The sequence below is a fragment of the Frieseomelitta varia genome, unplaced genomic scaffold (assembly GCF_011392965.1).
Source record: "Frieseomelitta varia isolate USP_RPSP 00005682 unplaced genomic scaffold, Fvar_1.2 scaffold_880, whole genome shotgun sequence".
Taxonomy (NCBI): domain Eukaryota; kingdom Metazoa; phylum Arthropoda; class Insecta; order Hymenoptera; family Apidae; genus Frieseomelitta; species Frieseomelitta varia.
The window spans coordinates 33,772-50,102 of NW_025110679.1; the positions used below are offsets into that span (position 1 = coordinate 33,772).

General features: G+C 31.4%; 1 pseudogene; it reads left to right on the forward strand.

Moving 5' to 3' along the window:
• The first annotated feature begins 2,369 nt into the window (after positions 1-2,369).
• LOC122536954 lies at positions 2,370-14,128 on the forward strand (annotated as a pseudogene).
• The last annotated feature ends 2,203 nt before the right edge of the window (positions 14,129-16,331 follow it).

The following is a 16,331-nucleotide window of genomic DNA, read 5'->3' on the forward strand; positions in this document are numbered from 1 at the left end:
TGTAAAATTTCTTTCAAACATTTTTGTTGCGCTACTTATGTGGAATACACTTAATGCATAAAATTAATGCACATATACACGCGTGCAATACATGACAGTTTACCATCAAGCTATTATAATCTGTATAATTACAATGCATTATAATTAATGACGTATTGTTCGAGGTTATTTCGAACATCGCCTCTGCATTATGATATTAAACCATCAAGGATGAATGTTGGCATTAACCCAAAATCTCTCTTGCGACCCTTCGGTTGATTAATTTGCCACATTTAGGACGCATTCTTCTGCAAAACCGCAATTAAACATAGCCTGGTACACTTACGCTAAAAATATGACGACACATTCTGAATATATAAATATATAAAAATGTGAAAGAAAAAGAGTTCGCTCAGGTTGGAAAATCGACTGAAGCCTGCCTCGAACATGTTAAATGAAATTAATTTTTAACTAGAGTTGATGGTCCTTACGCTTGTTCCAAGTTTTATGGCAATATTACAAAAGTTTCTAAAACCTTATATATCCTTCGCGTGGAAAACTAAAATTTTTCCAGCATGTTCTGCAAGTAAAAGTAAGACTAAAACTACGTCATGTATAGCGTACGAATGCTTCATTAAAGAGTTACAACAAAAGTACAAAACTCAGAGCTATACATATTTACGTGCATTGCTTTATCAATGCAAAATTAATATCGAACTACTATTGATCGAATTTTTTCACACGGAGTTTCGTTGCTTGTAAATACTTTTGTATTGTAAATTCTTGCTTTGCCGCAAATGTCGAGATCTAAAGATATAAATTTGGTCTGACGGCCGAGAAGCTCAGGAAATTGGTCTTGACTAATCCATCGCTGAAATTATAATAATATTTTTGTTGTAAGATTTATTGAATGATTTGTTGAAAAATCTGTTAAAAGATATCAGGGAAGTATTTATGGACTCTTTGCAACGTAACATTTTAGCCTGTAACACACTGGCAACATTTGACCAGTAAACTTCGGTGCACCCCGTATTTGAAATATTCAGCAGCGCCTGGGACTTCAGCTCGCGAGACAACGGACTATCATTCCGCCATTACTGGCCAAGGAACGAACGAAAGGAGAACGCTCGTACGTCCATTTCAACGACCATTACCACTTTTTCCCCGATAGAACGTCGTGAAACGACCACGTGGGCGTACATTTTTCCACGCACGTTTCACAAATTTGCATCGGGAGAACGGGGGATAACGTTAACGTCGTTCGTCCGCGAATGTTCAAGCTTTGAACGAAGCCCCGGAGATCGAGAGTGAAAAAACGAAGAACGGAAGTCGGGGGGATGAACGACGTGCATCGTCAGTCAGAGAGCGAGTAAGAAGATAGCAGGCAGAGCTACGTTTCTTCCTGGCAATTTTCGCAACTCTGCGAAGCGACCAAAGAAACGACGTGGTTGAACATCGTATTTCTAGGTAACTCTGACTGATTGACGGTACAGACGTAAGATTATCATCCATCTTTCCGTCGATAACTTTCGTGTTAATTTCACACGTTTCATTTTCTCTTCTTTTTCTTTTTTTGTTAAATAAACTGTTACGTTGTCTTGTGCAGCACGTAAGTACAGGTCTTATATTTATTTTTTCTAACATATGGCACATATTTTTCACATTTCTAACAACGAAGCGTACCAGAGTTGATGGTAAAATTCATCTTCGGGAACATTTGACACGCATTGTCTTAGTTATTTATTTAAAGTGCAATCAATTTTCTTTAATTATTTGATTAGAAATGCATTACGATTGTGCATTCGGTGCATCAATTTTTCGAAGATTATATATATGAATTTGTAGTTTTTAACACATTGTTCACTGGCTCTTTGTAGGAAGCGCGTAGCGAGCTATTTTTCATAAAATATTGAACACCCGTGTGTGAGTAACTATCAAAAACTTTTTTGATTAAGGAAAGAAATCTAACGGCACGAAAAGCGAATGATAAAATTGCATAACGATTAATTCATCGCTTTTTAACTCTTACAACTTTACACGGTGATTTTAATTGTATCGCTCTGATAAAACGTGCGGCCACGTCCCTAAAATCAATAACGTTCAGATAACAAAAGACGATTGATAATGTGGCAATATAGTTGTAAAAAATAATCGAACTAGAACAAATAAAATTATGTTGGACATTTGTACGTGAAAGTAGAATTTAAGTAAATTCTAAGAATTTCATTTAAACTATTCTTCAAATTTTAACAACAGCTTATATTAATATTTATTTTTTTTTAAAATAGGATTGTGCATAAAGAAATCGAAGAATATCGTTCAGAGGGAATAAATTTAAACCAATACCAAAATATTATTATAAACCATTTGGTGTATAATACCAAACAGAAATTGTCTTCTGTCGATCTTTAATTGTCCATAAAATTCACGTCAGAGAATGAACGATAGTACTTACAAAGAAATTAAACTACAGAAATCAGTAAGTCATTTCTTTTGTCAACTACACGTTTATTCTGCTTTTCTCATGTTCTCACTATATTTCTCACTACTAATAATTAATTATTTAATAATTAATAATTAATTTTATATTAAATTATTAAAATTTATGCTTGTATTATATAATAATTTACATTTTGTTTTACCTCATACATATTCCAGTGATAATTATTATACAAATATATTATCACATATTATAATATAATTACATTGCCATTAAAATATAAAATAAAATGTAAATTACCATATTAAAGAAAAAAGAATTCAAAGTTTTTCTAAAGTTTTATTCGCTATTCAATCATGCTATATATAATAGTTATATATGTTATGAGTAAAAGAAGAAAATAAAACTTTACAAGTGCAGTTTACAATTATCAATTAAAATAGAACAGTTGGAACGACTGAAAATCAATCAGCACAGTTAGTATTAAAACTAGAACCAATTAAATTTCCAATTAAATGTAAAAAGAATCACTATTAATGAATCACTAATGAATCACAATTACGACATATTTGTAGTTAAAAGATTGGAGAAGCAGTTAGATTTACAATTAAAAGTGTTTTCGATCAATTTAATCAACAATTGTTTGTGTTGACTAACGCAAATATTACAAACACACGAACTCGTTCTAAAATTTGTTTGCAATATCCATCGAATAAATAAAATACTTGTCGTCTATTTATTTATTTATTCCTGTTATTTCTCATAAAATTTCCTCATAAAAATTTTCAAATTTGAAAAAATTGCTTTTATTAGCATTAGTTGTTGTATGCCTTCTTCATCCTAACATTTTTTTGTTCATCTGACAAGTGATAAGCACAATATCATCATTTCTAAATTATATACATTGTATGACATTAAAAACATATATACCTATTTGAGTCGAATAGTTCTGAGAAAATTCTGAGAGTTAGTCAAGAAAATGTTAATTAAACTTTGAAATTAATATCATTCGTAGTTTAATAACTATAAAATGTATAATACAATATAAATTGAAAATGATTCAGAACGTGAAATAGATAAAATTTACTAGTTTCACTAGTCATATTATGTTAAATAAATTTTTTATTACTAATATTGGACAAAGTTTCAAACAATCTTTAAACCTGAATAATGTTAAAACAATCTTCAAGGAGATTATGGAATTTTATACGCAAGCTTATGAATAACTTTTCAATAAACTTTCTTAACATGAAGAAATTTGATCTACGTATGCAACACATAATTTCTTGTTTCATAAAATTCGTCTAATGAAGAATAGTGAAATTAACGAACAAGTTATAAACAATTTCGTTCAAAGTCTCATGTTATAATCACGAAAATTAATATTATGTATATATGCAGCAATATTGAAATTTCCATTTTAGACATTATAAGTGTATCAGACGCTGCGAATTATTTTGAATATTAATATGCTTCTGTATTCGTAAGCACATAAACATTTACATATAAAATTCTGTAATATTTTCAAAAATTGTTCTAACATCTGAATATATCCATAGAGAAATTATTTGAAGTATGTAACGTTGTGTCATAAAAATATTGAATTAATAATAATTAAAAATGGTACAAAACTTAAAAGGCAAAATAACTCTATGTACGAAGCATTGATACTCTGTTCATCAAGGATTTTCTGTTATGCCAAAAAATTGAGAAATTCTGGCCATTTTATAGACAATGACTCAGAAATACAAAAATAATTTCCAAATTCGAAACTACACAAAATTTGGTCCACATTCAAGTGTATCAATACACTCGTCCCAGCAATTATATCAAAATAAAATCTTCGAACGAAAGTTCGTTATTACACAATTGTAAATGTAAAACGTACTTTGTTACTTTTCATCACAAAAAAGTGTTGTTTTAAAATAATTATACCTGGGAAAAAGACTCTCTTTAGAAAGTGTTTCGTTATGAAAAGAGAGACGTAAAACATATTTTTTATCACGAATGGAAATATTTTAGGAAATATTTTAAGAATATATTTTTTTCTTTTTTGATCGGAATATCTAATTTTATTAGACTGTAGAGAGATTAAACACAGTGCTCGAATCTCGACGTCTCGGAGACTGTGCCAAGTTTTCACTCAAGGCTATTAAGGGCTATTAAGAGTTATTTAAAGAACGGATAGCGGATTTTTATGCATTTATGGAAATTTCGGAGACACGAAAAATGGACAAAATTAATTTCCTATCTAAGTTTCATGTTTTGAATAAAATTCATAACGATATAAATTTTCATAAATATTCTATTAGTCTATTAACTAAAGCAAATGAACTAATATGTTCATTAGCTACATTGCTCGGAAACTTTTACCCTTTTAAAAAATTTCCAATGCTTTTACACTTAAGCGAAAAAGATTTTCCAAACATTGAAACAACTAACATTCCTATATTAACATGTTAGAATTAAATATCCACAAAACGAACGAAATTATAATAATTTCTGTAACGGTATCGTGGAAAAATCGATTTAAAACTGATATTTGTCCACCTATTCATTGCTCTTATTATTATTATCATATTATTATATTATTATTATAAAATCATGAATTATCTGCCTTTTTGTCAGTCTGTATAGTACAATCGAAATTCATCTTTTCTTTAACATTTGGTTTTTTACGCTATAAAGTTGTCATTAAATGACTGAATTCTAAGCAATACTTATCTATACTGTTGTACTTGTCATTCGTTTATGAACGAAATTTCGTTCCTTGTTCTAAATTGTCGAGACGCTGAGAAAGGAAATAAAAGTCTGAAACTTTTATTTAGCAGGCTGCAGCAGGCTCCGATGAATCTCATAGTTCAACGAATCGCTCTCCCACGCAGCAGGAAGTAATTAGGAATTCACAATCGATTACATTACGGACCACATCGAGTAAGTAAACTAATTTACACGGAGGAAGCATCTGTCTTTGACTCCAAGTAATTCTCAACTAATTTATTATTGTATTTAAACAATTCAACTGAAGATTAAGCATTAATGCAAACTGTGCACTGGGCCCCTAAAAACATTCGAAATACTTGTTGATATTTTGAACTGTTATAACTTTTTAAGAGCATGCTGTTTTATGCATTTTACACGTATGTTAAATGACTACGTCTGTAACAATACTTTCTACGATGCTTGTTTAAATGTCAGTTTTAAGAGGAATTTGAAAAAAAATGAATGTATATTATTTCTTTTAACTTTTTGTTCTATGAAGCTCGTCGATTTTCGGCAGACCGACGGTTCAAATGACCATGTTACTTTTAGAAATGCCATACGCGTGTCATGTAGACATTTGCTTCCACGTGCAACGGTAACCACGTTTTCCCCGTTGGATGTTCAATATCGAAACAGTGTCGGCAGTTTACGTTTCTCAACTCAAATATTTATAGATTTATCCCTTCCTCGACACTTGAATATGTGAGCCAGGCCATATGTATAACGTAAAGGAAAACACACCGTTGTACAATCGAATTGCATCAGTAAAGTGTGTTATTAGGTTTGTCTTAAAATTTAGAAAAAGAAAAGAATAGATACAAATGAGAAAAATGGGGAAGAAATCGTATTGAACAAAAGCTTTTTAGAGTGTAATAATATCAGTAAACAACGTGGGCATACTCAGGGGAGTTTTGAAGCTTATCGTATCGTTGCAGTCCTCAGGAAGTTGCACTTTACTCTCTCCGCTTTATTACACGAAAAATAAGCAATTATTATTAGAAAAATACGTCTCGTTATTGCGAGTGTTATTTAACTAACAAAGTTAATGACGTAATTTAATTAATTACATTTTATTATTAACTTCAATTAATTTATATTTCATTATTAAACAATTCGTCAAGTTTAATTAATTAACAAAGTAACGCGAAGCGAATATTCTTCTCCAAGATTTGCCCCGTTATGTTTCACGTGGACTTTCCAGGCAAAGATACGACGTATTAAATTTAATCTAGACTAACCTGAATTAGACTAAAATTCGAATAGAAAACACGTACATCAGTTCAATTGTAAGGCGTGCATTGTTAGCGCTGAACTGAAATCCAAATACTGTTGGAACTCGAAATGCTGAAAACGATCATTAACGAAGGAAACGACCCGTACCCATTATGGCTTTAGAGAAAGCCACAACCTGTTGTTGTTGCACGAGGGTTTACATAGTTTCCATTTATAGCCGCAAACAAATATCAATCCATTTAATCTCGGTCAGAGCGTGATCAAATTAGAAATAGGTACGTACTTGATAGTAGAAATGGTATCTGTGTATATATATATATATATATATATATAATATTTTATATAAAATTTTACAACTTTCTAGTTCACAAACGTACTTTACTTATCAAAAATACACTGGTCCATAATTTCGCGAACACTCTGTACACGTTATGGACACGATGATAAGTCTGTCATTATTATCACTGATTTATAATATAAATCCGAGAATTGTTATCATTGATATATTACATTACATACGACACGGATACCGCCACCATCTGCTCAGTAAGTGATAAAAATGACAGTTTCTGTACGATAAATTTCCACTGCTATTACATGATCCGTTCGTGTTCTTGCAGTGATAATGTTACTGGCCAGTGATTTATACACGCATTATTGTTTGAAAACAGCCAATCGTGTTTCTTGCTCATTGAATGTTTTTTATATTTAATATACACTACCACGTATGAGTATACAACGACGATGAAAGCCTTTAGTCTAAGCGCTCTGACAATCAAATGCATCCACAATTTGAAATTCACGCTGCTAGACGAGATAATGTACATAATATAATCCACCAAAGAAAAATTTACTAGAAGGACGTACGAGGATATTTTTTCTATCGTGTGGACTCCAATTTGAGAGAAATTGACGTGAATTCGAAACTACTTGAGTTTGTAAGTTGAACGGTCAAAATTGTAAAAACCTGTCTTGATAAAAAGTTCAGAGAGATATTGATCGTTCGGTGATTCGAAGTTTTGGAACTTCCAATTCGGAATATTGGAAGAATCAAAAAATGCATGACAATAGTTAATGTTGTTCAACCTTCGAAGGATTTATGATGCGAAGGCTGATGAGAGTAAACAGTGACAGTGATTAATGACCATGTTGAGTTAGGTTTGCATCAGTTCATAAAATTGACTGAAATTTATACCGCAGCGTTAGTGTCTAATTGATGTCTCACGAGATCAATCATATTCATAATACCAGAACCTTCAGAACAGAAATGCGTTGTAATCATTTGTTTCAACAGAAATGGCAAGAATTTTTTATCGTGACATTTTTAATAAATTAAATTCGTTCCGATCGTTGAACGAGTAAAATATTTTCACTCATCGAGCGAGTGAAAATATTTTAGTAACTCATTGAAAGTATATTTTTAACTTGAAGATTCTCAGTTCCTAAAGATATGTATTAGAATCACTTCAAAAGTTTTCGTTCAAATCTTGGTTCAATTATAAACCAGTTGCTGGAAAATTGTAAATTTTCTGAATTCACGCGTAACCTTTAATTCCTTTTACTTATATTATAATTGTATCGTAGGTTTCCATTTATTATCGACTTCTCTTGTAAGATTATAGTAAAATTAAGAGTGATGTTTACATACAGTTTTCCATAGAAATTCAAATAAGATATTGTTCCATGCACCTCGAAACAATTTTTCGAAACTTATTGTTCTGCGTCAGCGCTTTGGGAAATCACGATTATGATTCGAGCTCTGGGAATTCAAAGGTTCAAGTCTCAGACGGAGGAAATTTTACTGCGCGCCTGTTTCAAATGCATTCACGATATAATATGCATTCGTAGTAAATAAAAGTTGAGTCGTATTTGCAATTAAATATTCTTCTTGTATTTATACATACATATACATATATATATATATATATATATATATATATATATATATATATACTCTGTATAATTTTACATACACCTTTGCACAAAAGTTTTAGGACAAGTATTACATTTGTTTCAGTACCATAATATTTACATAATACTTTACACAACAAACAATATATTAATTAATATTATTGTAATGTGTGATATATTATACATATAAAATTGTATATTACATATAATAGTATATAATATTATATTAACAATATACATGCAATTTAAAAATCGCGTTGTAAACACTGAATACTAGCAATAAAAGTTGTTCTCAAATTTTTTTTCTGTGTGTACATTCCATTGCACAAAAGGAAAATTAGTCATCAACAGAGGAATTAATTCCCATAAAAATGTACAGCAAAAATGTAGAAAAATATAAATTTAAGGGGAAAAAAGACGAAAACGATTTCTGTGTAAAGGGTTTAATTGAAATGAATACGCCTTTGAAAGAGAGCGTTATTTGAACCGCGAAAGATGTGCTAAATCAAATTAAATTGTACAAAGAGAGAATTGGCTTTTGTCTTCGAACTTTATTAAATCAAAACATTTTATAGCAAAAGGAAAACGTATCACAGTCTGTCAAAATAAATTTTAAATAATAAAAAATATATAGAAAATATAGGAAGCTTTTTAAAGAAAATCGCAGCACTTAGGGACAAACAAATAATTATTTTATTTTATTTTATTTTATACCTAATTCATATATGAAGGACGCAGAAGGAATTACTGTAAGATATTAACTTTGAAAGTTACAGTGAAAAAAATTGTCAAAAGTATTATTTTATATTTGAATTTTGTATTCCAAGCAATATTTCATGGGAAACGCAAGAAATATTTTAATTGTTGTTAAAAATTCAGAGACCTGCGGTGTAAATGCAACACACGAAAATACATAAACGTATGAAGCACTCGAATATTCAAAATTGTAAAATTGCCTTTTTTTTTGAAAAGTAAACCAATTTGTAAATGTAATTGACAAATTTATAGAATATTCTGTTAAAGAGACAGTAGGGTATAAATTATTAATTAGATACAAAGAAATTCAACTCGTACAATTTCATTCGTACATCTTAGATTCACACGAAGACGAAAGTTCGTTGAAGAAACAAGATGCACCCGCGGAGTTGACACAAAGACTGTCAAGGGCCGAGAATATCAGAGAAGATGCCAGAAAGTTGAAGACTGCTACGCTTAATAGAATGGGGAAAATGTTTAAGCAACGTTCCGAAACGCCGGTCGCGGGCAAATCATCATCCCTCGATATCGATGGTGATATTGTAAGGAATTTAATATTGCAAAAAGCATATCTTTCGTAATTTTGCATCACTTTGCATGCCTTTAAATTCTCCTTTACTGACACATCTCACAAGTACGACTTACTACATCCACATTCCACATTCCCCAACATATGAAATGAGACAATCACTTTAATATTGCGTCGACGTCGATACGCCTCAAAGAGGATTGATATTAAAATTATTTTTTTACCTCAGAATCTGATTAAATCCGTGGCAAATACCGAGGAAATGTCGAAGAAAGAGAAGAGCAATTCTTTAGGCAGGATGCTGAGGTTGGTGGATAAAGATGGCTCACCGAAGAAGATGTTCCATTCACGCGCTGGTTCCCTCAGCCGCATTTTGCGTCGGAATCCTAATAATGAGAGCAGCGATGACAAAAAGCACGTTGAGGAGAATTCACCTGGGATTTTCTCAAGAATGTTGAACCAGTTGAGAGGAAAGTAAAAAACAACTGGGAATTGTGCGACACGTTATATGCACGTAACGTGTTGTACGTAATGACTCATACGCGTTCATAAATATTATTAGAGCCTGATGCTCTTGTCCGAAATATGATAAAACAATTAATGGAGTAAAAAACAAAAATACAAATCCGTGACTTACTACAAATCCTGTGAAATTGAAATCAGTTTAAAGAAAATTCGATGGAAAACTCCAAGAAATCTGAATCTGAATTCTATCAATCATAGCACGCGTAACATTGAACAATAGCAAATATAATAAACATTAAAAATTTGAATTCAATGAATATTAAAACTAAATAAATTCAAAGTTCATAAAATAATAAGATTTCAAGATTGATTTTGTCATTTCAAATATTAAATGACACTGCTGTGACGTCGAACAAAGTTCTTTGTAATCTATGATTTGAAGTGAAATAATTCTTAGAAATTGCCGAAAACTTCTCAACGAGTTTTCAGATTTATATCTCGCCTTCCTATAAATATAATACTTATGAACGGCGTGTGTTACATGCACGTTATATGTATGTATATACCGCACATGTATGTACAAGCCACAGCCTCCTCTATTATTTTTCTACAGAAATTATCACCACTTCCGATAACTTTTGTCATTTATGTGGAAGAACGTTTCATACAGGCACAATGAATCATAGTTAGCTGGAAATAGCAGAAAACCAGCTTTATATGTCGTCCATTTGCTAGAAGAGAGATATGTCTACCCAAGGGAAGTAAATTCTTTCAGAAAGTTGACTTCAAACAAAGAAATCGATAAATAAAAATTTTCACTCGATAATTTGCTGCACTTCGTCGATCCTAGTTTCTTCTTTCGTTTGGTCTGTTATTTCTCAATCACCGGGAGCCAAAGTTGCCTCAACTGATTTCATTTGCAGCTTTTCTCAACTGATTTATACCATCAAATTCTATTTTTTGACATTGAAGCCGTAAACGAGAGTTCCAAGAATTTGTTTAATATCTCTTCATTGTTGTGCCTTTATCTCTGCCATTTTGTAAAATTTAATGAAACTGAAGTACTTGTAATGTTACGATAAATTATTGCTCGTTCCTTAATGAATACATGTATCACAACTCACAAAATTAAAGGTAACTGTTTGTGCGAAGATAGATTCAAGTCTAGAGTCTGGATAAATTCATTTTTCCGCGATAAACCCGTTTTTAGATTTTTTTCGTTTTAAGAATTCGGGTCAGCGAGAAATTATGGGGCGTTCGGTTGGTTTCAATACGAAGTGATAATCACTATTTGTTGAAAGAAGGATAGCATATTAAAGATATGCAGAATAAAAAGAAAGCCGAATATCTGCGATTAGACTATTTCTTGGTCTTTGTACGAGTTGAAATTTTTATAAACACAATCAAAGAAATGTAGCCTAAGTAAAAATATTTTTTTTTTTACTACTAAATGAGATATTAAATAAAAAGTACTTTGGTTATGTTCATTTTTGTATCCTTTAATTTTTCAAATTAAATCCATAATCTATTCCTAATTATCACGATCTCTTCAATGTTCAAGGAATCATTTTCATATTGTTATATTACTATCACATGATGGTGAACTGTTTGATGAAATTCCAAAGTAATAGAGAGTTGGTTAGTTAGATTGGTTACTGTTGGTTAGTTAGTTGGTTACTGTCAGTTATGTAACTGAAAGGTTTTTACTGAATTTCACACCTCGTATGCAGCTTCCAAACAATCAATCAAAACTCAAGTTTCATTTTCGTCGTGAAAACAAGTAACAGTTTTCCAAGAACATTTGGAAACTCTTCGTTATTTAATTTCTGCACAAAATAAAACATATGTAGTAAATGGTGTCGTGGAGTTCTCGGGATGCAACAATTGGTACACAACAAATTATAATAAATAGTTTGATAAATAGTTCAGTTTCAATTTTTGATCCATGCTTGAAATAAAAATCGTATTAGAAGTCTAGAAAATTATGGAAAATCTGGAAAATTGAGAACTTCTTGACATTATACGTAACGTGAAACAAATTGACCTGCCTCTTTGGGTTCCTAGCAAACATAGGAGGTGACTTTCTGGAAGAGATGCTTTAAAAACCATTCGATTAGCGACGATTCGTGATTAGCTTGGAATAAACACCACTCTAGAGAAATTGCTCCTCTAGAGCGTCGTAAGTTTGACTGACGAGTCAGTCTTCTAGGATATCCCAAGATGAACGCAGTAATCAGTCTCGTCTACGATAGAGTCTTCTCCGAACGCCGTTAAGATAATGAAATGTAGCCAAGGCCTTCTGCCGTGTTGCAAAATTCAGAGATTCGCCTAGTTGCTGTATAGTAAGATCAGCGACATATATTCTCGGCGTTTAATTTCGACCGTAGATATCTAAAAAAATCGAATTTTTTTTAAATATATTAACCTTCTAGCAAATTAACGATGGTATAAGTATATCATTTTATGTAGCTTCTCTGAAGTTATATTTGTAAAAAATTACAAAAGCTTACAAAAACTTTCCTAAAATTTTTGCTATTTTGCATTTCGGGAAAGATGTCATCCCTAAAATCGAAATATAAATGATGAAATTTGTTTATAATTTATTTTACAAACCAGTAAATACTAAGAGTGTGCGAAAATCCGATAATCGCGACGAGTCGGGACGAGGTTGAGTCGAATCGGGTCGGCTTCCTGAAAATTTCAAGATTCCCGAAGGAATCAGGTTTCCCGAAAATTTCGAGAACCCGGCTACCGGTTTCTCGAACTACTCTGCAATGCTGTATAACAGCCTACAAAATATGTAAATACACAGTTCAATTTCTTCTGCCGGTGAAATTATTGGAAACACGGATTCTAAGAATGTGACCTGATGTATACAAACGTGTGACTGCGTGCTTAATACTTGAACATTATGTACGCTGTTGAGCAGTATCGCTGAGAAATTCGGTAGGTTCAGACGTATATTTCAAAATCTGTGTGAATTTAATAAAGATTAAAAATCTTTAAAAAGGAATGTCGAGTGATAGTGAGAGTAAAGTTGTGGTAGCAGGAAGTAGTGCAGAAGATATCGTGTGAAGGAAGAAGGTAAAGAGAGGCTCCGTTTGGGAACATTTTCAGGAAAAAGATGATACAAAGGCGGAATGCACACATTGTCACCATGAATTTAAAACTAAGTATGCAAACACTACTGGTTTATTACGCCATTTGAAGCCATATGCATCCAAACGTAAGTACATGTACTAGAAGAGAAACTGAATCGATATAAAATTTGTCGCATGTACAAAATGATACGCGAAAAATTGTTGAACCAAAAGATATAACAGAAGGAATTGTGATCGAATGATGGTTCTAGATCTGCGACCTTTCGATACAGTTGAAGGCGTGGGCTTTGACGAATTATTTAAGCTTGTTCCCAATCCTTTCCCAAATTCCAACTCTTTCGGGAATCCCGATAAATTCGAGACTCTCGAAAAAATGTTCCTGATCCCGAAAAAATGTCGTATTCCCGACCCGACCCGATATTTCGGGTTCTCGCACACCTCTAGTAAATACCATATTGGGCGAGAAAATAACTATAAAAAAACCTCAGGATTACAAAAATATATAATACAGAAATATACGTATTACTAAAATTAGAATTATACACTGGTTATTACACTTAAAATGTGAAATAAATCTCTGTTTACATTTTAATTGTACTCAGAAAGATATGAATTTGCATAGACGTATGTAAATTTAATTTTAGTAGTACGTTCATTTTCATTCATTTGACATTTACGTACAATTTCGATGTTCAGGGCGACCACAAAGTGGAAGCACGACGTTGGAACCGAACTTAAAGACGCGAAACAAAATGAACTTGCCTCCTAAGATACCGTTAAATTCAAGAGCTGCCAATTTATCTTCGTCAACGTCTGCTTCGTCACCGCAAAAACTGTCAAATTTCGAATATTCGATCTAAGTCTTCGTAAGCGACTCGTGATTTAATCTCATTACATTCACGTATTATCGTAATATACATATATTACAGCGAAGCCTCTTATATCCAAATTACTAGACACAATCAAATTTTCGAATAATAGAACAACTACTTATCTGATATTTAAAATTTTCCATTCATTTTGTTATGATTGAATAAATAAAATTTTATTTATAACAATTATTTATATTTCTTTATTTGTCGCTGACAAATATTATCGGACTAATTTAACTAAATTATTCGAATAACGTCGGCTCAGATATCGGAGGCTCTAGTGTATATTTATATGTCGTGATAGTGAATATTCAAATATTTATTAACATTAAAATATTCGAATATAAATCTCTAGATTCGTTCTACTACTTATCCTCTAAATAAGTTTATTTCCATTTTTTCAGACAACACGGAAGGAAAACAAATAAATATTTAAGTATTTAAAGACTTTTTTGAAGAAAAATGAATACAAATAAATGACGAGTGAAAACCGTATCTGTCCCTTTCTCGTTCGGTGTTTGATTGAAAATCGATGAATGTTGCGAACATATTTCATGAAAATAGCAATTTCATATGTAATCGCGCTTTAACATATGTATGTTGGACGTGACTGCAGAGTAAAGAAAAAAACCCGATGAAACAAAGTTTCGTCTAAAATTTATTTTATCTCGATACGTAGCATTTCGGCGTGTCAGATTTATTCAGATCAGATGTAATTTTGGGAAAATTTCTCAGAATTTAAAGAAATTTCTCCTTTTCATTTCCTTTTCTTTAGTTTATTTTCTTATCAAAAGTACTTGATGATGTTGAACAACTATAAAGAAATTTAATTCAAGTTCATTCATTTGGAGTCTAAATTGAATACTGTATCGTACTCAATAAAATAAACAATAATAATAATAAAATACAATAATTATATTTTAAAATAATAAGAAATAATATATATATAGCTATGAATAATAAATACGAGAAACTTTATTAAAGTATACCATTAATAATTACAAGCTAAAATTATTTTGCAATGATCCTTTCAGAATCATGACAGACATATGTTGTATTCAGCTTAATTAAACGTAACAAAAATGTGAAACTTCTAACATTATTGGACATTTTTTTTTTTATTATTTAATCACAAGTACAACTAATATAAATATGACTTGATTGTTTGACCAAAAGTATGGCTTAATTATTTCTCGTTCTGATCAATTTTCATTTTTCATTTTTCATTCAAAGTGACTTCTTTAAAGAAGTTACATTTTTTGCGCTTGTGCCATAATTCTTTCAGCAGTAATAATACGTCTACATCTGTTTGAAAGATCAAGGGAAGAAAGAATCGTGAGAGTTTATTGGAAGAACCATTTTTATTACGCACGGATATTTTGTCTTTCTTTCTGTTTCCGGCGGGACAACCCGTGTCCCTTCGTGCTTCGCACACTGTACAATTCTTCAGATACAGGCTAGTATGTTTGTAATGATAGCGTTACGACGAAATTATCACGAGATGATCTCACGTGTCTCGAACGAAAGTCGCTCGATGAGACGACGATTCGTAAGATCATCCCTTAAGAATCGGCTGGTACAAAAATTGTATATTTACAAAAGAAGAAAACATAGACTTATGCAGCTTACATGATTTACTTCTCGCGCACGCAAATCTCAGCATCTCTGCTCCAAGTGAGAAACATTATTAGCGGTACATGCTCGATGGAAATCTGCGAACTTTAAATGTTCAAACGTATGATCCCTCTCTTTTTCTTTTTTTTTTTTTTTTTCTTTCGATCAACAAAAATTCTGCATTTTGCACGTTGTCTCGATTAAATTTTTATTTTAGCTGTACATTTCCCTTAACTCTTTGCCTTATGATTTCTTATTAATTACTTGTGCGAGTCTGAGCTGTATTAGATGACTTATGATTTCTTATTAATTACTTGTGCGAGTGTGAGTTGTATTAATATTGAAATATTACTCGTGTTAAACTCTTGATATGGAATAATGTAATTGTGAGTAAAAAAAAAAGAAAAGAAAATTAATATTGAGTATAATTTTTCATCCAAGTTGGACAACTAGTTCTCCTGTTACCAATAATTATCAATAATACTGTGCCAATCAAGTATAATTATTATTACTCGTAATTTGATTGTACTAAATGTTAGAATAAAAATTGTACTATTATCAATAATCATTAACTCTAACCAATAATTTGATTAATCGATGATAAGATAAAATAAAATATGATAGCAGTAAAGAATTTTTATCACGAGTATATAATCTGTCTTTTCATG